Below are 27,549 nucleotides of genomic sequence, written 5' to 3'. Positions count from 1 at the left end.
GCAACAGCGTGATTTGTGGGTAAGATCTGACTTGTATATTGACCTGGGTCTGGAGCTTGGTCCTTTGGGATCGAGAGAACCTTTTTTCTTTTACTGGGGTATTGGTTTTCATAACCAGTCATCCCCATAACGAGTGGCACTGGTGGTGATATTGGGAAACTGGAGTGTCTAAGGGAATTGCTTGTATGACTTATGGTTAGCCAGTGAGGTGAGACCAAAGTCCTCTCTGTTTGGCTGCTTTGGTTTGCCTTAATAGTGAAGAAACTCCAGCTTTGGGCTGTAACTGCCCTGCTCTAAGCAATTTCTCCTGAATTAATACTCTCAGTTGTGTCCCGCCAGAGGCAGCATTGTTACAAGGGTCTCAGGGCTGGGGCAGGGGATTGAGGCACAGGCTTACCTCAGGCGGCTTCCGGTCAGTGGCACAGCAGGGGGGCTAAGGCAGCTTCCTGCCTGTCCTGGCACCACGGACCACGCTGCGCCCCGGAAGTGGCCAGCAGCAGGTCCGGCTCTTAGGCGTGCAAGCGGCTCCGCGTGGCTCTCACCCACAGGCACTGCCCCCCTCAGCTCCCATTGGCCAGTGCAGAGCCAGTGCTTGGGGCGGGAGCAGCACACAAAGCCCCATGGCCCCCCTGCCTAGGAGCCGGACCTGCTGCTGGCCACTTCCAGGGCATAGTGCAGTGTCAGAACAGGTAGGGACTAGCCTGCCTTAGCCGGGCAGCACCGCCGACGGGACTTTTAACGGCCCAGTTGGCAGTGCTGACAAGATCCACCGTGGCCCAGTGCCTTCCATTCCACAACCCCGTACTGGGTCATGACCCGCAGTTTGAAAACCACTGTTCTAAACTGCAGCCCAAACCCCGTTTCTTCCATGCTGCCGACATCCCTGGGAGCTTCTGACCAACTGCACATACCAGTATTTAATATCACCTCCTTCTCACGCTTCTCATCTCCTCTTCCCCACTGATTTCTGCACCTCAGCAGTCCAGATCCCCAGCTGATGTAAATGGGTGTACTGATTTCCACCAACAGAGGGTCTGGCCCTCCGGCTGTAACCCTTCCATGAGTTCTGAGACAGTTGCATGAACCCGCAACACTCTTACACTGCGTTGCTTTGTAAAACCAGAGAAGCCTGATCTAGATTCCCCTTACACCGGTATGACTCCATGGAGGCAGTTACTCTTGATCCACACCGGAACAGGAGAGGAGTCAGGCCTAAAGAATTGTAGGATCAGGAAAAGAGCATCAGGACTAGTGCGGCAACCCTTTTAACAGCTATTGTTACTGCTTCCCCAGGCTAAAACGTCCTGTGTTTCTCAACTGTGATAGCTCCGAACACCATGGAAAGCCAAGCGAGTGAATCCAGTGTGCGTGAGAGGAAGATCAGGTCCCTCTGCCTCACAATGCTGCACCGGTGATGCTGGGGCGATGCCGAATTTTCCATAGAGGCATCTCCTGGACTCAGTCAGTCTCTCACTTTTCCCAGCAGCTCACGCTGTCTGGTTACAGCCTCTCAATAATAAACGGGAGCGAAGATGTTTTCATCCCGGTGATTCACCGAGGGGAACTTGCTCATTTTGTTTCAGCGTACGCCGCCGTACCGGCATCGCAGACACCGGTGGGCTCCAGTGTAAGCCCAGGAGCAGGGATCCAGCCGGAGAGGAGAAGAGGTTTTATCTAATGAATATTCAATATGCAGCTGAAATTTCAGGTCCCCAGCTAACCCTTAAAGATCTCTGCTCCATGGGGAATCGTGGGCAAGGTTTGCGGGATAGAGGATCAGAGGAGCTCAGAATGGAAAAGACTGTATATTACAGCTGACAGAGTCCATCCCCCTGCAAGGGCAGCAGAGGGGCTCAAAGAGAGGCTGGATTTGCTTCTGTGTTCCCAAACGTTCACATTTACTCCAAGTGTTTTCCAGCATTATCTGTTGAGTTAAATGTCCTTTCAGATTAGCCGCTGAGGCCCTGGACTTTCGGCGGAGTGTCAGTGATTTGGAGGATTAGGCTAGTCGCAATTACTAAGACTTCGACGCTAGTGCAGGTGAAGAGACGACAGCTGAACAGCTTCCATTTTAAAAATCCGCAGCCTGTTTGCTTTGTGCACTTGACAGCACTTTGCCCCCACCCCCACCCCCCAGCCGCACTCGTCCCCCAGTACAGTCGTGCAATCAGCCAGCTTTCTTTGTTGCTTGTGTGGGTCTTTTTCACAGCAAGAGGGGAGAGAAAAAAAAACTCTTTTGAAATAGGAAAATGGGATCACACGGCTTGGCAGGGGGAGTCCGGGCAGGCCTAGCATATGCTGACACTGACTAGATTTCATGTGGAGGATGCCCCTTGAAGGTGAAAAATTTCACAGTTGAACTCTGCTCCTGCTGAAGACAATGGTAGACTTTCCATTAGCTTCAATCAGAGCAGGACTGGACCAGTGCCACAGAGCCAAAGAAGTTCTGTGTCTGTACAGCACCTAGCTCTTGGGGTCCTGGTCCATAACTGGGGCTTCTAGCTGCTAACACAAATGATAAATAAGAAGAATTTGCCTCTCCATAGAGTCTTGCAGGGTCTAGATCCTTTGACGTGCTCGGGAGACATTTTAAAATTGAATTAATTAGTAACACTCTGGTGTGGTAACGAAGGGATGTCGAGGAATTACTTAGCTCAACACATAATAGAAATGCTGCCATCTCTGGGGTGGAACACGGCAGCTGTTCAACTGCTAACAGCAAAACTATGCCACAGTTCAGGAAAAAAGGTGTAGGATCCCAGATCCAACTGAAACTGCAAGGAGAATTTAGATCATGGGGTCCTCGGCCTTGGAATTTGGCCAGGACAACAGAGTTCATGCCTCTCTGCTTAGAACAAGGGCCAGGAGGTCTTTTAGGAGCACAAGCAGTCAGGGTCTCAGCTGCAGGTCCCGTCAGAAACACGTCACGCCCAGAAATGCAGCATCCATGCCCGAGTGACTAGCTGGGGGGATGGTTTGGTGTTGACTCAGCAGAGGGCTCGGTGCTGACTTGGCAAGAACTGTGCCACCCATTGAATCAGCGCCACCAGTGCCTGCGGTGCCTGGGTCTCCCATCTGAGCACTGACCCTGCCCTCCCTCGCAAGGCGGGGCCCTGGAACCCGTTCCGGACAGCTCCCCCTTGCCATATATCTGAACTGCCCGAAAGCAGCGGCCTGGCCTCGAATGGACTGCTGTGATTCAGGCCTGATCTGGTTACCTCCTCCTGCTCTCTCTCTGGATTCGGGGAAAGCCTCAGAGCACCGAGGCGGGCGCTGATGCGCTCCACGCCTCCCCTGGGGCATCACAGCAGACCTGGCATGGCCCCCGGGGAGGCCAGGAACAGACCTAGCCACTGCCCGGTGCACAGAATCCATCTCATGCATTGCTTTACCTCTGTCCCTGACCCTCAGCCTACTTACCTCTGTCTTTCCGTCCCTCTCCTCCCTACCAGCCCCCACAATACAGCGAATTCATCCCGATTTAATCTTCACAGTGCATCAGCGTGAAAAACTTTGCTGTTTTGTCTTAATCTTTACCTGAGGTCATATTTACTAATCCCTTCCCTAATCCCCCAACGCCTTCACAAATAAAAGGCCCCATCCTGCCCAGGGCTGGGAGAGAGACTGAGCCCTAAACTCCCACAGATGGTGTGGGAGGTGAAGGGGCTCCGCACCCCGCAGGATCAGCCCTGAAAAGTTCAACCAGGGAATAAAAATAAGTCCCAGAACACATCAAACCAATGTGAAGACGCAGAGGTGCCGGCGCCACTGGATTAGTTTTCAAGGTGAAACCGTTTCTCCCCATCAAGATGGTTAATAAGTATTTATTAAAGGATCTGATTTAAAGGAACAAAAATCTAAACACTACAAGAGGGGACCTGGAGAAACAGGGATCTGGAGATGTGGAACTGAGAGAGGAAGAATGAACTGCACATATTTCCTTACCCAAATCCCAGCAATTCATTTTAGCTCACGAGCTTCCAACGTTTAACGGAAGCGGACAATAAATAATCTGCTTCTTAAAAGGTACTTGGGAAAATAAGCGCAAGGCTGCATTATTGCTGCTCCTCTTAGATCATGGAAAAATACAAAGGCCTATTAGATCCTGTAGCCCCTCTGTCCCAAAGCACGCCATGCACCACAGCAAGGCAGGGCAGCTCCCTAGGCTGCATTCTCCAATGCAACAGCCATGGACTGCACCTGCCGTAGCTCTCTTGGGGAGATCATTCCTCGGTCCAAGAGGCCTGTGTGTTCAGAAAAGTTCCCTGATATTCAGCCAAAGTGTTTCCTTGCTCTATTTCATCCCGTCACTCCTCGTTCTAACCCTTTGGCAATCAATCCCCCCGCTCCAATGAGGCTTTAATTATTTATCCAGCGCACAACAGCTTCAGCAGGATGGGTTGGGGGAGCTGCACCTCAGAACACCCCACAGCCCTCACCACAGCGGGTGCAGAGCCCTGTTCAAATCCCTTCTCTCCCTTCATTGGAATCTGCTGAGAAACTCGAACCAGAGGTCTCCCACATCCTGGGGAGCACCCTACTACTGGGCTGGATGACAGGAAGGCGGCCTGTCCCTCCCTCCCCCAACCCCAGCTATTTGGTGTGAATTCACCTCAAAGGCTGGATCCAGTACATCTGCGGGATCGGGCCCCACACACGCCTTAGGCAGCCAGCACTAAAAGACAAAAGCAGGACACATGCAGGAGCTCCGCTCCCTCTGTGGCACTGCTCCCTGCCCCCATTCTTGCCCCAAGGCCCTGCCCCTGGACGAGCCAGAAGCCAGAGCCAGGCTGCTGTGGGGAGCCCCGAATGCACCACCTACCCTGGGCGGGAGGCTGGGGTGCTCAAGAGAAGCCCCCGGCCCATATACCCACCCCCCAGAGCAACCTGCCCTGGGACGTTTGTATACACCTCTCCCACCCCCATCCTAGGGTCTGTGCACTCACCTCCCTTTATCCCACCCCCACCCTAGGGTCCACGCACTCCCCTCTCCATGCCCTCCCCAGCCCTAGAATCTATGCATACACCTCCCCCTGCCCATCATCCTATGATCTTTGTATATACTCCTCTCTCTCCTATAGCAATATCCTTGGAAGAGGACAAGCCTCCAGTCCTCTCGCTGGCATGCAGTTGGTGCACACCACTAACTCCCAACTAGCATTAACAGGAATGTCACAGAGAAGGGAGTGTCTAGAATTGGGACGCTGGAGCTCTATTCCCAGTGCAGCCACTGATTCACTGTGATGCCCCTGAGCAAACAACTTTCTGTGCCTCGTTTTCCCCATCTGTATAATGACACTACTTCGCTATCACAAAAGGCACGGCACTCTCAGGGGGCTACAGAAGTGTTAATCCCATGGGACAAGGCACTGGTGAGACCTCATCTGGAATCCTGTGTGCAATGCTGGGCACCCATAGTCAGGCAAGGTGAATTCACACAGGAGCAGGTGCAGAAAAGAGCTATTAGGATGATCGGGGAATGGAGGACCTCTCTTATGAGACAAGACTGGAAAAGCTTGGCTGGTTTAGTCTCACAAAAAGAAGGCGGAGAGGGTCTGATTGCTCTATAAAATGCACAAGGGAGTAAAAACCAGTCAGGGAGAAGAGTTATTGAAGCTGAAGGACCATGGTGGCACAAGAACAATGGGTATAAACTGGCCCTGACCAAATTCAGGCTGGAAATGAGAAGAAGGTTTCTAACCATCAGAGGGGTGAGGTTCTGGATTTATGGAGACAAACAAACAACTTAATTGTCTTTAAGAGAGAGCTGATGAGGGTGGAGGGCAGTGTTTGGCAGCCCTGGGGCTCATGTTCCTAAAGCTCATGCTTCAGGGCATCAGCCAGCCACCTCGGGGGTCAGGAAGGGATGTTTTCCCCCTCACACAGTGGGGTTTTTTGGTCTCCTTCCTCCGAAGCCACAGAGCTGAAAATGAGACATTAGGCGGGGTAGGCCAGGGCTCTGCACAGTCTCTCTCTCAGCTGCTTGGCTCTTGCTCCCAGGCTCTGGATCTAACTGGTCGCTGTATATGGGGTCAGGTAGGAATTTTTCCCCAGCTCAGGCTGGCAGTGACCTTGGAGGTTTTCACCTTCCTCTGTGGCATGGAGGTTTGCGCTAGTTTGGGGTCCATCAGTCCAGCTCACTGCTCCCTGGTGCCATAGGGGGGCAAGCTGGGGGAATTAGCCAATCCCCTCCACGCCAGCCAGCCCGGCTGGGAGATCAAACTGCCCCTCGAGACATCTGTACAGACAGCCACGCCCCCGCAAGCCATGGCCTCGCCCTTAGCATTCTGCTCTCCCCAGTGCACCTCCCAGCCCTCTGGCCTGTTGCACAGAGCCGCAATGACTTTCTTTTCTTTTTTTTCTTTTTTAACTGTGCAAACTAAATCATTCTGTCAGCATCCCTGCGAGGATCCGAGCAGACTCACCGGGCGAGACAGCGCGCGCTTGGACAGACCCGCTGGCCGGCACGGCAGGCTGGAATTTGCAAGCTGTCCTGATTCATTAAGGCGCTAACACCGCACGCCTCACTGCTGCAGCGCTCCCCCGGCCAAACAAAATGGTGGCAGCGGGCGGCAATCCTAGCAGCTAGCGCGTCCTTGTCCCTCTCAGAAAGCAATTGGATACCACTCCCCCACCCCCAGTCCCTTCCCAGCCTCCCCCCACCCCGCCACGCGGGAAGGGAACAAGGAAACCACATTTGGGGGTAACTGCAGAGAAATGAGCATGGATTTCCCCTACGCTGCGGCCACTGGTGAGCGGAGGGAGCCATGCGGCTAGGACAGCACTCTATTTTCTCGACTGCTGGAGCGGAGGCCGGGGTAAATGGGGTGGCGCGTACGTGCAGCTAGTGCCCCAGGTGCCTGGAGCTGGCACACCAGCCTTTTAAAACCCATACCAGACGGGAGTCTTTTTTTCCCCCCTGCTTTAAATAGCCTCTGAAACTGAGCCAGGAACAGTTTGTTCGACAAACTCCAGGTCCCCTGCTGCCTACCTCCAGCTCGGTGCTTGGGGCGCGGCACAGAGCTGGCCATTAGCACTGGGGTGGGCGGAGGAGGTTTTGGAGAAGGACTCTGGTTCCAGGTGGATCTTGCAAATGATGCGAATTCAGGGGAGCAGGCAGATAAACCTAGCTGGTTAGCAACTAGCCCTCTCACCCCCCACCCCAATATCTGCACCAAGGGATGGGGCAGCGGGATCCCCACAATGATTAGCAATATGAGGCATCAAGTGCTGAGACAGAGATTTAAAGGGGCACATATAAGAAGGGACACACTTCCTCTGGGTATGCCCCAGAATTTACCTGCCTTCAATGGGTGGCAAATCCTCCCAGGGAGCCAGGCCTGCCAAATACACAGGCCTTGTCCACTTGAGCCGAGGGAGAACTCCCTTAGTGAACGCTTCTGGCAGGTCCAGAGCCTCTCTGTGGGCCAACCACTAGGAGGCAACATTGCTCACCTCCACACACAGGCAGCCTCCATCCAAGGCCCTCTGGTACGGGGAGCGGACCCAGGGTGATCCTCACCTGGTGCCAGGCGCTGCAGTGCCAGTGGCTCTGATGGAGTCCCAGTGACTGGCCCAACGCCTCTGTAATTCAGCTGTCCCCCTGCCCTCGCAAGACCCGTATCCCTGTGGTGATACTGCTCTGCCCAAGTTGTAGAGATCCACCTTGATCCGGATCTCAGCTCTGGCGGTGTAAATCCAGAGAGGCAGCACTCAAGCCAACGGCGTTCTGCCGATGGACACCACAGTAACTGACAGCAGCAGTGGCCCTGCGTCCCCTGGTTCTGGAGCCAGGATCAGTGTGACAGGCACACAACTGTACTGATCCATTCCTGAGCTGAACATCTCTCTCAGGGCCTGATCCTGCCTCCAGCTAAGTCAACGAGAGCAATGCCACTCACTCCCCCTGGAGCAAGACTGGAGGCCAAATGCCACTTTTTCTACCAGGAACTAACCTCACTTCCCTTAACTCTTTCCTTACCCCTCTGTTCTGCCATACCTGGTGTCAGCCCTGGTACCCTCCCCAGGGCAGCACCCTCCCCATGGCAGCAATCCCCTGCCTGTGGCATGCTACCCAACCAGCACGGTGTTCTTGCTAGGTATCTAACAAAGGTCTGATGAGACAGCAGTGTCTCTTATTTTGCATGCTACACTTTTTCTCTAACAAATCAGTCTCCTGACTGGTTTTCCTGCTGCTGTCTCCATAATATTCCAACGCATCCACACAATAACCCCCAAATCTTTCCCCTGATCAGCGGCAGGAAGAACCCCATAGACGAGTGATAATTTAATTAGCAGTTTCATAAAAGGGTAAGGGTGTCTAACAAATCAGAATGAAGTTTTCAAAGCTGTGATAAAGAGCATTGATGAGGGAAGCCGTGGACATGAGAAAAGCTTTTTGATAGTGTGCCGCACAAAAGACTAATCTACAAGGTCAGTAAGTACGGTATAGAGGGTGAGCTACTTGAGTGGATAAAGGGCTAGCTTGGAAATCAAAGACCCAGTTTCCTTGTGAGTGCTAATAGTTTGGGAAGGAGGGAGGTGAGTATTGGAGCATCGCAACAATCAGCATTAGGACCACTTTTTTGCACTCGCTTTGTCAAGGACCTGGAGGAAGTACCGTGCAGCAAGGGGGTGGTGTTAGCAGAGGACATGGAGTCAGGGCAGGCAGTCATGTTCGAGGAGGCCAGAGAGGAGCCCAGGCAAGCAGACAAGTTGATTCTGCAACTGACCACGGAGCAAAGAAAGGCAGCATGGCTGGGAAAGACGGGAAGGGAGAAGGATAGGCTCGGGAGTAGGAGGGAGGTCAGACCCAGAGCAACAGAAGGAAAAAGGAGAAAGGAACGGCAGAGCCCTTAGCATAGGACAGATCTCCTGCCTATTGAGTCTGGGACAGTGGGCATGTGAAGGGTGAATTCTTCCTAGGCTGTTAGGGGCTGAACACCCCCGCCCCCCGCCTGTGCCATTTCACCTGATCCAGAGAGCCAGGAGGCTCCTGTGCTTAAGGGACCAGCCAGGAGATCTAGTTCAATGCTCAGCTCTGCCCCAGCCTCCCTGTGTGACACGGGCAAGCCATTTATCTCTGTGCCTCAGTTCCCCCTCTCTGAATTTGGGAACGACCCTCCTTGGTCTGTCTTGATCATAAGCTCTTTGGGTCCAGGATTGTTTCTTACTGGACACTTAGTGCCCAAAACCAGGGGACCCCATCTGCAGTCTCTGACTTGTCCTCTGAACCCCACGTCACAAGAGATTTACATTCTCATACAGGGGATACACAGAAAGCCCACAGATTGGCTGCAATATACTAACTGCCTAGGATAAAGGCAGCACTTCTAAAGAATGCAAAGCTGCAGCACTTCTCAGGGGCGGCTCCCTGGTGCCCTAGATAAAGACGCCTATGGTGGGTTGGATGGAAGTGTAGGCCACAGGTCCCGCTGTGGGAGGTGGGGCAGCTCAGGAGTGTGCTGAAACAGCACAGTGCCTCTGGAGACCACCAGGGGGTGCCATCACTGTGCCAGCTCAGAAGGGGAAGTGGTGTTCCAGCTCCTTCGTGCCCCCCAGCTGCAGAATCTAGCCCAGTGGTGGGCAACCTGCGGCCCATCAGAGCAAGCCACTGGCTGGCCACCAGACCGTTTGTTTACATTTGCATGGCCTCCCGCAGCTCCCCGTGGCCGCAGTTCACCATTGCCAGCCAATGGGACCTGCGGGAAGCGGTGCGGGCCTGGCCACCGTTTCCCACAGCTCCCATTGGCCGGGAACAGCGGACCGCAGCCACTAGGAGCTACAGGCGGCCATGCAAATGTAAACAAACGGTCTGGTTGCCTGCCAGGGCTTGCGCTGATGGGCCGGAGGTTGCCCACCACTGGGCTAGCCCCAGCAGTGGCATGGCAGGAGGGTCGCAAGGTGCTGGGGGAGAAGCTCTCTGCATCAGAACTCTCCCTGGTGCATGTGCCGAAACCCCTGTACAGAACATGGCCTTCGAGCGACAAAGTAGCACACTCAATACAGAGTAGATAGCTGCATCTAACACACAAGCAAGTCACATAGAAAGCAGGCCTGATTGTTAAAAGAAAGCACACACTGCGTGTGATTTGCATGTGCATTTACTGCAATCAGGCACACAAATAACCGGAGCCAATGATTTGTGCGTGCAATTCCTGATTTATATGCACAATCACTGAAACTGCACGGGCAATTTCAAATGTAAACCCAGCATGTGATATGATTCTATATTGTGGCATACACACACAGCAGGGAATATAAATAGCCTTACTGAATAATGGTCCCAGGAAATCCTTCTTGTGCTTTGCAAAGAGCCAGACAATGAGCCCATATTTGGAATGCTTTGAATACTTTCTGGTCATCAGATTAGTGAGATGAAGAAGGTAAAGCAGAGGGCAACCACAACAATGCCACCCAGAGACAGCAGTCTTCACTCATTCATAGAGGTTATAGCAATTAGGTCAAAAGTCTCCAGAAACGAAGAACAAAAGGCTTGTCTACAGGAAGAGCCATGCAGAGATGGACCCAACTTCAGGTGCCAGCCAGGCAACAGCCTAGGGCACAGTGGAGATAGCATGCAGGTGGGCACACACCCTGGAGCTGCTCCTGCCCCACGCTGTGCAGAGCCTGGAGAGATGAGGAAGGAAAATGTAGTCCCCAAGGGCTGGCCTGTTCTTCTGTGGGAGCAGCCATAGAGCGAGGAGGAGACAACACAGACAGTACGGATTTGCTTCCTGCCACCCTGACCTGTCCAACGTTTCCTTCACATGACGTATGCGACCGTGTCACCCACGCTGAGTGTGTATTACGCATTCCCCCGCTCACCAGGGGTTACAAATGCACAGACTGTATGTGCTGGGCCAGATCCTCACCTAGGGTTGCCAAGTTGGTAATATTTAAAAAACGGACACTCCAGCAGGAGAGCCAGAACCTCTCCGCCCCGCCTCTTCCCCCCTAAGGCCCTACCCTCTGTCCACTCCTCTTCCCCTCCCCTCTCTGTCATGTCCTGCTTTTCCCCTCTCCCCGATCCCCACCCCCACCCCACCTGGGTCAGGAGGGCCTCGCCTGCGGAGCCAGGGCGGGGAGCTGCAGCTGCCCAACACAGGCAGGAAGCAGCCCCAGCTGAGTGGGGGCTGGAGCGGGTGATGACTCACCACCTCCCCACCTCCTCCGACCACAGGAACCAGACACTGGGTATCCGGTCAGTAGATCTCCCCTTTTCGACCAGACTTTCCAGTCAAAAACCGGGCACCAGGTCACCCTATCCTCATCTAGTGTAAACCAGCGAATCGCCACTGAGGTCAATGGAACTACACTGCCCCTGGCTCTCTAGGTACAATAAAAGTGGCATGGCCCCATGGATAGGGCTGGGCTTACCTCCTTGCTCTGAGCCACCATAATGGCAGTTTTTAAGCCAAAGCCCTCATCGAAATCAAACAGGGGGATGGCCTAAAAAAAAAATCGATGGGGCTATGGCCCCACTGCTGCCAACTCACCATGTGACCCGGGGACAAGTCAGTTGCCTTCTCTGTGCTTTGGTTTCCGCAGCTGTGAAACAGGCTCACAGTAATGTAAAGAGCTTTGAGATCTAGGGTGCAACTAAGGACTCAGTGGGGGTTCTATGTTCTATTCAAAGCTCTCCAGGGCTCCCACAACTGGGATGCTGATGAGTGGCAACAGATGCCGAACTTCCAAGTAGCAGTCATTCCCCCACTCCCAAATATCATTTTTATATACATATAAACTTTTTAAAAGCACATTTTCCCATTCTGTTTCTAGGCTGGCTCTGCCAACAGCTGAGCAGGCTATCACGCCGTCCATCAAATCCTAATACAATTCTGGTGAGTTGGAGCGCACAGATCCTGTAATTTATAGGAAGACTGTCATTCTCAAAACAAATAATCCCTAGAAACCTAGCACATTCAGAGTTAAGGTGAAATTTAAATGAAACCCAAACATGGGAAAGAATGAAAATCCAGTTAAGATACTCAAACTGCCTTAACTGTGCCCCGTTAGTGGCATCCGCCTCCAATCTTCCCTGCTTTGAGCCTTTCATACTTAGCTCCTGCGGGCTTTCACTCACGCCATGAAGATGTGTTTGTTATTTTGAGGATCAAGGACATTTTCTAAGGGCTTTGAGAGGTTTGCACAGGTCTACATTACAAAGTTAGCTGGCATAGCTATGTCAGCTAGGCATGTGAAAAAATCACCCTCAGCCTGACATAGCTACGCGGCAAAAGCCCTAGTGTAGACACAGTTACACCAGCAAAAAAAATCCTTAAACTTAGCCAGAAACAGCTGATGTCAGCAGGGGAGGTGGTTTAACTAAGCCAATTCCTTTCATCGGTATAACCGGCGTCTTCACTAGAGGGCTCTTCCGGCATAGCTACACTGGTACGGCTGTGCCAGCAAAGCCTTTGTAGTGTAGCCCAGCCCTTACTCAAACTGCTGGAACAAACTATCAAGGCAAGTGGTGGATTCTCCATCTCTTCAGCTCCAGACCAGCTGCCTGTCTGGAAGATGCTTCAGCCAAACACAAATTACATGGCTCAATTAAGGGGTAACTGGATGAAATGGAATGGACGGTGATATACAGGAGGGCAGATGAGATGATCTAATGGTCCCTTCTGTGAACCTAGAAGCACCACCAACCCTTTAATGAGCACAGGAATCAGGTCCTCAGGTTTCCATTTCATCCAGGAGACAGCACCTTGGACGTTCATTCTTCCCTAGTGACCCCGAGGGGGATCACCCCATGTACTGAACCACAAACACCACTTCCAGCAGCAGCAGCATGGGCTTTCCTTGGAGATCTCTCCTCCATGAACTGCCCTAGCCTGATCCTGCTTAGCTAGTGAGATGAGCAGGGCCCACAGGGGTACAGCAGCTGCACATGAACCAAGGGGGCAGAAATGCAGCAGTTGGGTGACATTCTAGGGCACTGAAAAGTCAAATACAGGCCTAACTTTGAATACACAGGGCCAGAGCCACAGCTGATGTAAATCAGCAGCACACCACTGAAGCTAAAGGAGCTGCACTGATTTACACCAGTAAATATGATCCTTTATGTGCACTGGTGACTGACAATACCAAACTGTCCCTTACAACTCAGAAATCCTTGAAAAACTAATGCACCCTGAGAGTTCTAGTCTACATGTAAACCATATTCTAAAATCAGAACCACGGAGCAGGAAGAACCAGGCAGTGACGTGTCTGCTCAGCGCAATTACAGATGCAAGACTGCAACTAACAAATTAAAGAAGCCCACACAGAAAGAGTCAAGAGAAAACCCTAACGGAAGCATTTCAGCTCACACCCACACCTAATGGTAGGGCTGGGAAGTCAGCACTGGGAACGTCCTGAGAGCAGCAGAACCAGCAGCATTCAGGAAAAAGCTCAGAACATCCATAGCGAAGGAGCATTAGAGATGCACAGTCTCACGGAGAAGACAAAAGAATGATCAGGGTGAAGGATAGAGGCATCTACTGCATACGTGACGGAGGTGAATGACAGGTTAAATAACAGAGGAATGGAAAAGAATGGAGGAACGTGTTCAAAAGAGAAACTCCCAGTGGAGAACATCAGCAGCTGGAGTGGAGACAAGAAGTGGGTGATTAGGGTTGAAGGAGACATCTGAAAGCCAGGTATGTGCAAAAGCAAAGCAACACCCATCACATGGGAGGGTGAGGTGGAGAATGACTGAGAACTGGGGGAAAGGTCTGGGAACGAGAACACAAAATTAAAGAAAAAGAAGCCTGAAAAGTAACTGAAAATCATGATGAACTGGAATGGGAACTGCTGAGGCCAGAAAAGATTTAAAGGCCCAAATTCAAACACCATACAGCCACCACTCAAGTGCTGAGGGAATCACTTGCTTGGATTGCTAGATGGCCATCTGACATCATGCTAATCAAGGACTTTAAAAGCTGCGCTTAAGGAAACTCAAGGAAAGTCAAGGGAGGCCAGAGGCCAGGATGGGAGTGCATCAAGACCTCAGCGCACTGGGGCAAAATCAGTCCTGAGGCATGTGGATGCAATTCCTATTCGTTGCAATGACATTGTGCAGGCTTATACCAGGCCAAATGGGTCTAAAAATTACTGGGCCTAATTCTGCTCAGTAACGCTGGCATAAATCTGAAGCAAATCCATAGCACTCAGTGGAGTTACTCTGGATTTACACCTGTGAGCAGAACTGGATCCATGGCCCGCGGGATAAGATCACATGCATCTCTAGGGCCGCTGTAGAAATATCTTGGCAATTCAAATCTAGTTTGCCAGTTGTAACCTCAACTACCAACCAGTGGGGCCAGAAATGATTTTCAGATGCAGATTCTGTTCCCACAGCTCAATAAATCGGGAATCACTCCAATGGCATCAGTGGAGTTACACCACTGGAAAATTGGCATAGGTGAGAGCAGAATCAAGCCCCTCGGATGGCTCTGACCCGTGACATAGAAATGGAAGGCTCCATGTCTCACAATGACGTGCCGGGGACATGTATTACCCACTACATTCTCTAGCTGGAGACCAGCGCTTGATCTTGACAAAAGAGAGATTCAGTGGTCTCGGTTCTTTTCCATCTCTAACTTTTATGACTTCTAAGAGCTTAAATGGGAAGATGCAACATCCCAGCATAAGCATCATCCAGAGAGGAAGAGGAGGAATGGAGGACATTATAAACTCCCAGAGTCCTGTGCTCACAATCTAGCTACATCAGTAGTAACCTGAAGTTCCAACTGTTTGCAATGAGTGACGATATTTGCTATAAAGTGGGGCTCTCTCTGACAGGTGACTGTAAAAATGGCATCGGGGTAGCCATGTTTGTTGGCTCATAGATCCCATATGAAATCTTCTCACCTGACACATAAAAAGGTGGCATATCCCTTCTGATGCACCATCCCCAGTAACAATGATTTTTCTGGCCAAATTATATCCTGATTGGCAGATGTGCCTTTAGTAGCACTGCATAAGCGTGAAGGAATCCAGAATATGGCCTGTTAAAGAAGCAGCTTATGATTCCGAGTGATGATACACAGGAAGGGGAGAACCTAGCTTGACTCTCAGATCCAGGGGAAGTTGCAGAGCTGGAGACTAGAAAAAAAACTTTTTATTTGTAAAATGGGTACATCTAAGATAGAAGCAATGGGACAGATGCAGGAGCCTCTTTCAGTGTCACTTTTCAAACATTTTAAAGCCTTCGTATTAATTATCCAGAAAGGATTACACTTTCCAATCAAGGCAAAGCACAAAAGGAGCGCCCTTTGATGAGACAGAGATGGGTCCAGGGAGCTGGGTGAGAAAGATCACTGACCATGTGACAGACAAAAGGAGAAGAAAAAATATGGAATGGTAGGAGAGATTACAGGCCACGAGACCCAGAAGAAAATAGATTTAAGCAATTCTGCAGCACGCGTTTGCTAGGGGAATCACTTTTTCACACACCAAGCCTCATTCTGATCTTATTTTCTCCAGTAGAGATCAGGAGTAACCCTAATTAAGCAATGGGGTAAACCTGGTGTATGTGTCTCAGAATCAAGCCCTCTGTTTATCTCCGAAAACTAATTTTGGGGTGTTCCAAACCTCAGTAGTGCCCAATATGGTATGTAGGCTGATCCATCCACTTCCTTGGAATACATGGGTTCCCCTTTGCTTCATTCTGCTGCTTTAAAAAGTTGTGACTTTAAAATCCTTTTCTGCTTCTAATAACAGGCTGCCCCGTGCATTGATATGGATTGTCACAGAAGACCCTGCAATGCCATCTGCCTGCTTCCCCAACGTAGGGGAGGGCAGTGTGGGAAAAGAATGCTTGGCGTGTGACAACTGACAATGCTCTCAGGGCCAATACCCACTGCCCCCAAAGACCAGAGGCACCCCAAGAAGAGAGGACTTTTAAGGATGTGCCTGATACACCATGCAGCACCCCCTGTCCCCTGCACTGCACCGACTGGGATGTGCGTGGAGCTCAGGGCAGGGCGAACTGAGAGGTGATGTGTAAGTCACAGCAGGTAAATGGGCTCAAAAGATTCCGTAACACATACGTGTCTGAAGATTAAACCTAATAGCCTGGCTGAGAGAGACATGTGCTGACACAAAACCCAACCCCATACCTGTTTGATTTACAGGATCACATCTCGTCTCTCCCACCAATAGATCAATCCTGACACCTCCCAACACAGACACAGAGTAAATACATTCTGGGCTCTCCCCCCACCCCCTAATAACTGAACCCACCACTTTGCTCCACACCCCTATGAATGAATTCTGGGCTCATCCTCTGCAAATCCCTGCCCCCAATAAATGAAATCTGTCCCCCAATCCAAGACTGCTAGGCTCCCTCATCACATAACAACACTGCTCTGGGGCTGCAGAGCTCCGGGGCACACAGGATACCCTGGGCCTATGAGAAACTCTTTCTGAGAATCATAGATGAAAGGCCACAAGGGACCATGATGATCATCCCATCTGACCTCCTGCATCAAGCCCATCCCTTCCAGTCGAGCAAGAGCAGCTCTCCCCCACACGGGCCACTCTGTTCCTTGCTCCCCATTTATCTGCAGAGAAGATACCACTGGCTCCCCAGGCCCTGCCCAGCCAGCTCGCCCAGGCAACACCCAGCGCGGGTGGGCAGGAGGGGAAGCTGGCCCTGCCCCAACGTGCCGGAGCATGGGCAGAGAAGCAACGAGCACAAGAGTTGCGAAGAACTTTCCCCTCCTTTAACCGCAGCTCCGAATGGGGCGCAAGCCATACCGGCTCAGAGCCCCTTTGGGCCGGACTCGCTTCACGTACGCCATTGTTATGCTGCTGCCACCTGGCCTGGCGTCGGCGCAGTCGCCGCCGATTTCTGCCATGGGGAGTGAGATCTGCAACAGGCCCTGCTGACCCCCTCACGCCCACTGGCTGCCCTGGGACCTGCTCCTTGTCCACGTCACCTTGGAGTCGGACCCCAAAGCTCTGAGCAGATTCCATTGTTTCCTCCCTCTCTGGCTGCATAAGGGCTTTGCTGGTTAGGGAAAGGGGCTGCTTCCCCCCCCCCCCCCCCCGACTATTTGCTGATTGGTTGTCTGCTCCAACCACCTCTTATCTTCTGCCCTCCCAGCCCCTCCGCTACAGCCTCATTCCTACCCCCATTACCCCGTCAATACTGCCAGTCCTTCTTTCCCCCCCCCCCAGGCCTGTTAACTCAGCCCCTCCACCCTCCCCACTCCCTCCATCTTCCACCGGACTTAAAGCTGATCTAAGAGGCTATTTGCCTCCCTTCTTGTATGTTACACCTTGTTGGCCCTCCCTCCCTCTTTGTCTGTCTGGTCTATGCAGACAGTAAGCAAATCAGGGCAGGGACTGTCTCTTAACTCTGTGCAGCATGGAGCACAATGGGGCCCTGCTCCTGGGGCATCACTGGCTTAACAAACAATCATCCTCCTCCACTCCACAGGAGGTAAATTTCAATGGAGCTGGGTGTCACTAGGCAAACAGGCTCATCAAAGAGGGGTAAAGATCAGTCCCATCGGACCTGCCCAGCTCCAACAGGAGACAACTTGGGTTTCCATTAAGGAAAAAAAGGATTCAAAGCACTAGCGAGAGGGGGAAATGTTAAATGCTCCTTCGGCCAAGGGAGGAATTCAGTCTCCACCTCTGTCACCAAAGCTCGCAGAGCTGGAGAGGGACCCAACAGGAAAAGCTGGGTTTGCCCCCAGATCCGGGATCCTCTGGGGGAGAAAAGCGCCAGAAAGGCCCTCTCTCTCCTGGAAGTTGAAGTTGAGGCGGGGGGTGGCGGGGGGGCGGGGGTAGAGGAAAGCTTCAGCACTATATTCTTGTTGAGCACCAGAGCATGAGTAAACACGATGGAGGCTTTTCGTGGTCTGGTGAGTTTAAGCTATGAGCTGAAAGTTTAACTATTAATACACTTAATCAAGGGGTCCTTCCTGTGCCCAGGTTTGGGAAAACAAATTTGCCACCAGTGAAGAGGGTGGGAGAGAGACCAGGGCAGGTCAGCACCGCCCCAGCGGAACCAGCCTCCTGAAGAGGAGAGTGGTGGATCTGTGTGGAGGATGGAGGAAAGGGGGGGGGGGGAGGAAACAGGACTGGAGGGGGCTGGCTCCGGCCTCCTCATTGTGAGCCTGAATGTGGCCATCAAAGCGCGTGATGGAGTGGCAGCCAGACAAAGTGTGGAAAGCCACACCACCGCCCGGCAGGAAATCCAGAGTCTCCCAAGCAGGGAAGGCATTTGAATAGCAAAGGTAGAAGAGCGCCAGAGGAGATGCCTGCTGCTAGGTCCCAGACAGAGTGGGATCCGGGTGTGAGCAGGGAGCTGGCCTCAAGACAGCCATCTTGGCAGCTTGGCATGATTTGTTTCAAGACTCCTCACCCTGTAAGTGGCATTCACTCCCAAAGGCTCCCGCAGCCCATCCTAAGGATCCCAGCACCAGAACCTGTCCTGCATCGGGAGGGAAACTTCCCACCAAGGGGGCCAGGCCAGTTCCTCATTGGGTGTGAGCTGGCGTAGTGCCATGGACTCCCTGACTTACAGGTCCCTGGAGGATCTGCCCCCAAAGCCAGGGGGTGGGCAGCCCCTGGGAAAGCCTGGGGGCCAAATCCAGGTTTGGTGTAAATGGTGAAGCGATGGCACTCGCAAGATCCAGCAGGTCTGCAAACCCAGGGGATGGGAGTGGAAGGGACCAGGGGCTGGTAGCAGACAGAGATACAGTAACACAGCACCCTTCCCTCCAGGTTTCACTCACACCTGCACCATCCGCTACCCCCCGGCCCAAGCCCACGTGAAGCCTGGTCTCCAGCCTTTTTACACCCCCAAGAACAGATTCAAGCGGCCAGACCGCTGCCCAGAATGGGGGCCGGTGTGCACACCCGTCAAACGCCTCGTCTGCACCACAGATGCCGCCCGGCCAAGGTAGACGTAGGGCCTGAGCCTGGATCCAGTGGCGTGAGAGCAGAAGCAGGCCCAGGGGGAGTAACCGACAGCACCACTCACAGGGGCTTGACTCACACTGGCTTTCAAGCTCCAGACTGGCCCTTCCAGGCACAATAGGCCCAATTCTGCTCTCCTGCACACCAGTGTCAATCAGGAGGAACTGCACTGAGATTAGTGGAGTAAACGGAAATCAGGTAAGGGTAGCAGAAGTCAGACCTTCTCCTTCTCAACCGTCCCACCACCTACACTTTCTACAGACCCCTGAGTCTGGCTCAGTCGCAGGGTGGGCACTGCAGCAAATTCATCCACTCCCCGGTACGGCCTTCCATGGCACCTAAGGTGCTGGGAACCAAATCCTCTGCTTGTGTAAATTGGCACACTTCCGTAAAGTCACAGAACTCTGCAGGTTTACACCAGCAGCGAGTCTGGCTCAGAGCTTTTAATGTCACACAGTAAACCCCCAATTCCTCCATTGCCCCTTTGCCAAACTCAGCCCTCCTCTGGGGGCTCTGCCCTTGGAGAAAGCACATGGGAAAGAAGCAAAATATCAGCAGAACTTGCCCCACTGTGGTGTAAATCTGGTGTGACCCATGCTGCTAAAGGCAACGGCATGACACCGGTGTAGCTGAGAAGATGATCAGGCCAGTGATCTGTCTGGTATTTTGCAATAAAATGACAAGCCCCCCTGGCAGCAGTGTCTCTCTGCGGGGCAGGCTCCTGCTTTGCTAGGATTCAGCTGAGAACATGGTCAACTCACATCACCAAATGGCTCTCAGTCACTGCTGCACTGGAGCCAGATTGGAACCAGCACCCTAGAGGTGAAGAGCCCCATATGACCCTGCCCCCCCCACACCTGGAGCCAATCAGTCCACCCACCCCCAAAAAATCTCCAACCCTCTCATTTGTAATTCACCTTGCTCTGTGTTACCAAGCTTTTAAATCTGAATGGACCAAAGGGCCAGATCCTCCGTGGCTGTAGATCATCTCCACTGACATCAGTGGGACTATGCCGATTTACACCAGCTCGGAGTCTGGCCCTAAGTGCTACTGGCAGAGCTCAGATGCGAAACCACCAGAAAACCACATTGTGCTTAGGAACAAACGGTGATACCGACAGGCAGCCGTGTAGGGTGACCAGATGTCCCGATTTTATAGGCACAGTCCTGATTTTGGGGTATTTTTCTTATATAGGCTCCTATTACCCCCCATCCCCTGTCCTGATTTTTCATACTTGCTGTCTGGTCACCCTACAGCCACGTGTCCCCATGTGCTCCAAACGCATGGTCCGAGAGTGCCCCTGGTGAGAACAAGTCAGGAAATGCCTTCTCTCTGGATCATTGCTCAGGAGAAGAGTTTATCCCCTAACCTATGGGGTGGGCAGGGGGGTTAATTCCCCAAAACCAATGGAGGAGATGCCACCAGATCTGCGGGGACGGGACACACTTAACCAAAGGGGACATTTTCCCTGCTTAAGGAGAGGACAATTTGGCCCCTCTGTGATAGAAGCCGCTTGTGTGATGCACTGGACAAGTCCCTATCACAGTAAACCCCATTTCAGCATCCCCCTCGAGCACGACTCATGTCAACTGCATCCTTTATCAAGGTGGAACAAGCAGGTTTTTGGAAAGAGGCACCTGCAAATACATTGTCAGCCAGTTAATGTCACACATGCACTTTTGGCTGTATCAGTCCTCAGCCTTCAGTGCATCCCACGCTGCTGGAGTGTAACACGGCCCAATGGTATTTCACAGGCACCGTGGGCCAAACTCCGTGCTAGCATAAGCTGGCACGATTGCACCAAAGTCAACCTTGTGGCATCTGCCAGGGACAAAGCTGGGTCCCTTTGCTCCTCAGATCTATGCCCCTAAGTCCATGTCAGTAACAACTTGTCTCAAAGCCTCAAGCAATTCATCTATTTCCCCACCAAAGTGGTGATAACCTGTGAATGATGTATGCATGCATCCATTCAAAAAGTTTTACATTGTACAAAGCCCTTGCACACACGATACACACACACACACTGCCTGCACCACCAACACCTTCTCCCCTTCCCACCCCCCATTCGATAACCTCTGCATGCTTCAAATGCCCTTGTTTAGCCCAATGCAGACACATCCAATATCTCCTTTTATTATCTCTCTAATCCAGGGTATGCAATCACGTTTTGCAATGTGCACTTTGCATTTGCCACCAGTAAACAAAACTCCCACGCAAGTTCATTCAGCGAATTTCATTCATGGAATCAGCCGAACTTTCAAATGATTCCGAACATTTACTATGTCAATTTCATTTGTCCGGCGCTTTAAACTGTCATTTTCTCATAAGCCACTTTGTCAGCTTTAATGTGCAGAGGAAGAACATCGACTAGAACTTCAAACACACAGAGCCAAGTCAACCCTCACCAGCAGAAAGCTATAGGCGCTTCTTTTGTTAGTTTATTTTTATTATCACGCTCTGATGGGTTAACCCCCAAAAAACCTCTGGAGGTCAGATCACTGAGTCTATAAGGCTATCTATGCATACACGCACACAATGGCGCCTACTTGGATTTAAGTGACAGTCCCATGGCAGGGGAACACAGTAAATGTTACCAACAGCTCCCAATTCCGTAGGGGGACACTACTAAAATCAGGCAATAAATTTACACTTGGCAGCAAAGGGAGCTAAACCCGCCCCTCTCTGCCTCGCCAATGCGGGCAGAAGCCTTGGAGAATGACACTTAAGGGTTTTGTGCTCAATAAGGCACTAACGAAGCCGATTTGTTTTTGACATTGCACTGGGAGTTCTCATCAAGGTCTAAATGCCCAGACTGTTTGTTGTTGTCATTTTTTCAAAGGGCGACACCATGCACAATCTTTTAGGAAAGGAATTTTTTGGAAAGGGGCACTCTGTTTTCTATGTCTAACTAAAGGGTACTTTACACGCTAAAGGAAAAACCCAGGTCTGCTTTTCTATTAATCAACGCCTCTTAAAGGCAAAATCCTTGCTATTTGGCCTTCAATTTCAATGGCTCATGCTTCTTTCAAAGCGCACATTAAAGCAAAGCTATTTAACTGTTGGAACATTTTTAAAAACCTCACACAAATAAACAAAAGGAAAAAACCCCAGTTACAGTAGCACTAAGTGAAAGCAAATATATTCAGGCTGGGACCTTTGTCAGCCCAAGTTCTCCCTATGCCTAGGTGCAGCATAGAAGACCACCCAGTGTTTGGGGAATCCTCCAGCACACAGAGGGGATAAACAGGGTTGGAGTTAACAATGAAGTTGCAGTCTGAGCTCTGAATTTCCTGGCTTTGGTGGGTTTAAGCTGGACCCCACACAATTACTTAAAGCAGTTGCTTGTAGGGAAGTAGCCTGCAGGTCAAATTTTCACTCCCGGGTGCTATGGGTGCATTTGTAATAAATCCCACACTTGGACAGGCAAATCAGGGAGAGAAACACCTAACCACCCTCCTGAATAGGCAGATACCTGATCTGAAGTCACAGGGTCCTATCTGCATGCATAAGCATGGAAGTTCATGGGTAACTTTGCAGGAGCAGCTGCTGGAAATTTAGCCTTTCGTATTTCTTCCAGCAATTTAAGAACTTTTTTTTTAAAAGGTGCAACAGCAAGTGAAGGTGGGGAAGTGTCCCGTGACAGAATAAGGGGTCCAAGGAGCCTGGAAAAGCCAGGCAGGGGAACCATTAAAGGACCACTGACATTGTCATATCAGTCAGGGCCTATTCCCAAAGGCATCAGAAACACAACTGCCACTGAGTTCAGTGGTGCAAGATCTAGCCCCTACCCCTTGCATGCAATATATCTTTCAAGCTGCATGGTGATAAGAAATGTGCCCTACATTCTAATTCAGTGGGTTACACATGGGGCAATCCCAACCATTAAGTTGTTCTTTTAAAACACGGTATTTCCCAGGTATCCTACAAGTAAGAGGGCATGGATCCTTTACTCCCTCAAGTAGTCCTCAAATCACGCCAGTCATCCCATCCTCTCCAAGGAGTCTACTCATGGGAGCAAAGATTGCTGGATCAGGGTCACATGGAGCACTGCATACATATGATCTGTTATCACTGGATGTGTGTACAGCTTTGTTTATGTTTAGGACCCAGAATAAGTAGCACTTCCTTTTTAATCGCTCATTTGAGCAAAGAATTAAAGGACCCAAACCAAACAACTGGGTGGAATGGGAAGGGCATTGGTTATTGCAGGATATAACATTGGGCCTCAATGAGTTGAGCTAAGACTGAGCCGAGTTTTGTATAATAATCAACAGTACAGTAAATCATTTGCAAAATACACTACCGCTTTACAGCTAGCAGCGTGCGCTGTGGATGCATATTAGATAAATTACACATTGTACATTGCAATCGTCTGCTTCCATTTAATCTTTTATTCTCAGTGTATGTTCAGTGCCCACACATCAAATGCAGGGGGAGTGGAGCTCCAGTATGAATTGCATATCACAGACTCAAAGGCAAAGTGGGGGGGGAAATATTATTTGGTTAAAAAAACCCAAAAACTTAAGTTACTTGTCACACATGGCTCAGTTCCAGCGAGCCGCACATCCCGCACGCCGGCCATCCCTCACTGACTGCAGTTTGGGAAACAAAACTAAAATGGGCAACAACAAAACAGACAGATTTCAGCTACTCTGTGGATGCAAAATTTGCTTTAAAAATAAATGAGACAAACTCAGCCCTCCTGTTGCTTATATATTAAAAAAACCAAAAACCTGTAGAAAACTCTGAACAAGTGACCCAAACACTTTGAATACCCTCTGAGCTACAGAAAAGAAAAAGAGATCAGTCCAGGGAACGCTGTTCTGCCCCAAATCCTCTTCCTCCAGATATTTTTTTTAAAAAGGCAAATTAAAGCCGGGAAAACCCAAAGTCCGGCCCCCAGCCGCCCTTGTGCTGCTCCCCGTCCCCTCCCTCTCCCCAGCAGCGCCAGGCTCTGCATGGCAAGTTGGAGGCAGGCGAGGGAGGGTGGGCGGCCTGGGTTTGTTTGCTGAATCGCCAGCCCCTGGAAAGCAGGGCTAGGAATTGCTGACAGCCCGTGAGCTGCAGCGGCGCTAGCGGGCGCCGCTCTAATCCGCGGCTCACACAAGCAGAAGGGTCAGCTAGAGCCAGCCTGCTGCTTTCAGACACCATTGTAACCCGGGAAACAAACCAGTGATTAGATCGGGAGGGGTTGGGCTCCTGATCAATAATGCAGCGTCCTGGGATAGAGGGGCTGGCTGCAGCCACCGTGCCACCGCCCCGCGTTGGAAACTGACATTTCCCACCCCATTTCCCCCTCCTGTTAATTTCACTCAAGGGGCGGGGGGAAGGGGGGCAGGAAGGACAATTTCAATATTGCAAACAAAACTTTGCTCATTAAGCAAACGCCCCGTCCTCGCGGCCGCCACAACACCCCCACTCCCATGCTCCCGGCAGCAACCCCAATAAAGCAGCAGCGATCTGGAACTTACAGGATTCCGAACGCTACAGGGGACACACACACACACACACACACACACACGGGACTGGCCACTTTCCTCGGTGTCTTTCCAATCGCGGTGTGTGAGGTTTGCCCCACCCCGCAAAAAATACCCAAACCTGGAAGAATCGAGCCGGGGGTGTCGATTAGTTTCCCTTTGGAGGGGACTTTAAAAGGAAAGTGCGGGAGGGTGCCTAACAGCCCCCCTCACCCCCCGGGATGTCTCTGCCTCTGCTCCAGGGACCCCTGGTGCCAGCCGGGCTGGGGCGAACTCACGGGTCATCTCCCGTGGAGGATACCATCCCCCCCTCCCCCCGCCCGCAAAAAATCCCCTCTTTTTGTCTAGACCCAGTGATCTGAGACCAACCTTCTGCAGCATTTCTCCATCCCGGCGGAGGTAGGGACGAGGGGGGTTAGGGATACGGGGGTGGGTGGGAGCAAAGGGTTTGATCGGCCCCCTCTCCCCTGGGCCACTGATCAGCACCTGAACGGAAGGGAAAATACAGGGCAAACTTTTTCCCGAGACTTTTCCCCCAACTCTTCCGCCGCCCGTGAATGCATCTGCATATTTAGCGAGCACAGAGGCCTTTTCACTCTCATGCACCTACCGGAGGAAGAGCGATCCGGAGCAAGAGCAGGAGAAGCAGCAGCGGCAGGGGGAGGAAGGAGGAGAAGGGAGGGATGGGAGCTGCAGCCACCACCACTCCGGGCAGTGCGTGTGTGTGTGTGTGCGCGCGCGAGCTGTCGCCGGCCGGATTAAAGAGCCAAATCCAGAGCATGCAAAAAAAAATTAACACCTGCCAAAAAATTATCTCTTTACAAGGCGAGGGGTGTTTGTCTCCCTCCCCTCCTGTGGGGCGGGGGGGTAAATCAGTGGGGCGGGGGGGGCTGCAGCGCCCAGATCAAAGGGTCGCGTGCATGGGAGAGGGGGGGCTCACAATGGGAAATTGGGGGGAAAAAAAGAAGTGAAGGGGTGGAGGGGGGTCTCTCCTCCAAGGCAGCGTCTCCTTCCCCGCAAACCCACCTCTACATCCCTCCTCGCTCTGGAAGTACATAGACAGCCGAACCACATTGCATAGGGCTGCTGCCGCTGCTGCTGCCCGGGGGCTGCCGGCAAAACCCGGACCGGACCGACTCGCCGGCTGCCCACTGCCGCCTCCTCTGCCATCTCCGCCTCGCTCCCTTGGCCCTGCTCTTTTGCATGCTGAGCGCAGGCTTCTCCCCCCGCCCTCCCCAACAACCAGCCCCAAAGTGAGCCGCAGCCCGGGGCAACTCCTCGAGCCGAGCAGGCAGCGCCGAGCCGCCTCCAAAGGAGGTTTTTATGCAATCGCTTTGATTATTATCTGATTAACTTGCACCGTGGCTGCCGCTGCTGCATTCCCACTGGCCACATCCCGGTCCCCAAGCCCGCTGCCATCCCTCGCTGTCTCCTGCGCTCCCTCTTTTTGCTCTCTCCTTGTGTTCCACCACCACCGCCACCACCTTGGAAAGCAACTTTTAGTTTCTCACCGTCCTTCCCCTTTAAACAAAATAAAAACAAACCCCAAAGTAAGATGCGAAACTTTGCCCAGCCGGCGTTCAGCAAGCTGGCCTGGGGCGGTGCTAGCCCAGCCGGGCTTGCTTCTCAGGGGCGATGTGGTTTTTATTTGGGGCTTTGTTAAACTGGTCCGTTCGGGACTTTCCCCTTGGGGGGAGGGGGCTGGTATAATACTGAGGTTCACGCTGCTTCCTGGTGAAAACACGCTCCCTGTGCCTCGCCACAAAATATTTCCAGCACATGGACTGATTCATTGTGGAGCCTTTTTTTTTTTTATGAATAAAGGTTTTCCCAGTGGTTCCTTAGAGGTGTAAATACTTCAACAGACCACTTGTGGTACTCGTGCTAAACTTTGAAGATCCTTTTTATTAGTATTATTATAACATGTAGATACAGATGTGTGAGAGAGAGAGAGCTTGATGGTTTAGCTTTCTTCAATGGATTCGGATCGCTTGGACTCAGAACGCAGCTTTCTGTGGCATTTCAAGCTATTCTGAGCTGAAATTGTTCATACTAGTCTCTGTACATTATTAATACGTGACATAGGCCCTCAGTATAATGCAATGTGTCCATGTATTGTATTTTTATTACATACCTTGGGCACATATATATACATGCCACCTATACATAAATGCCTATATAGCTTCTGCTATCTGCTATAAGGCCCCCTTAAAAGGGATATATTACTTGGGGGATTGATTGGGAGTGAAGATTACAGCAAACATTCAGAAATTGACCATTGAGATATAATTAAGCTGCAGGTCCCTTTTGTTTTCTTTCAACACATGATGCAGACCTTCATTCTTATACACATTACCCCGCTGGTCAGGGGATGTGTTATTACATTCTTTAATAATGTATTTTTGTATCACTTGTCTCAGGCTGTTTACCGTCTGACAAAGTTTGGAGGGTTTAGCTCACTGCATGACGTGACCTAGTCTTAGTAACAGAACTCCAGGACAAATAGTGGGAGCTGTCTCAGATAATAATTAATTAATAATAGGATCATGTAATAATACTAAGCACATCTATAGCACTCTGGAAGCACTGTGCAAAGCCGGGCAGGTGCTATTAACCCACGCACCGAACATGACATTTTCCCCTCAGTTCTTACAGTCCTTCATGTTCACTTTAAAAAATCATGTCTGCTGAGCATCTCCTGCAATCCCAGAGTATGTGAGGGACCCATGCAGCACCCTGTTGATTTCCATAGGGCTCTGCTAGGGAGCAAGGGTCATCTCCCCCCACCCCCACATGCAACTCTACTTGCAGGACCAAGGTCTTACACGGTACAACCTCCATCAATTTCAAGCGGACCAGGACCTGGCCCAGTGCTACTACTGTGCTCAGAGTGCTGGACAAGATAGACAGGTGGCAGTCAGCAAATCATAAAACTAGGTCTTAGCTTATAAACCACTTGGACTAGGGAGAGTGTCTCTCCATGATACCATACTGAGCTGCTGTCTCAACTCAATAAATAATTGCTATTACTGCTTTTCTTTCTGTGTCACTTATGCGTCACATGTTTTGTTTCATGTTTGTGTGGCTGATACCTAAAAAGCCTGGGACTGGGCCCCTGAAAGCTCTGGAGAGAATAAGCTAAAATGT

General features: G+C 51.4%; 1 protein-coding gene across 4 annotated transcripts in view; it reads right to left on the bottom strand.

Moving 5' to 3' along the window:
* The window catches only part of CXXC5 (CXXC finger protein 5), a 99,115-nt gene extending 73,503 nt beyond the window's left edge, over positions 1–25,612 (bottom strand). The window contains exon 1 of one of the 4 annotated variants that reach the window (XM_039486029.1): positions 25,429–25,612. The gene's annotated coding sequence lies outside the window, so the exon portion shown is untranslated. Of the gene's footprint in view, positions 1–24,396; positions 24,417–24,771; positions 24,795–25,012; positions 25,255–25,428 lie in introns of those variants that run through there. The other 3 variants (XM_039486028.1, XM_039486032.1, XM_039486033.1) reach the window with 3 other exon arrangements.
* Positions 25,613–27,549: the final 1,937 nt, after the last annotated feature.

Source organism: Mauremys reevesii, linkage group 8 (genome assembly GCF_016161935.1).
Source record: "Mauremys reevesii isolate NIE-2019 linkage group 8, ASM1616193v1, whole genome shotgun sequence".
Lineage (NCBI taxonomy): Eukaryota > Metazoa > Chordata > Testudines > Geoemydidae > Mauremys > Mauremys reevesii.
Note: the sequence above shows the minus strand (reverse complement) of the source record. Positions and strands in the feature narration are given on the sequence as shown.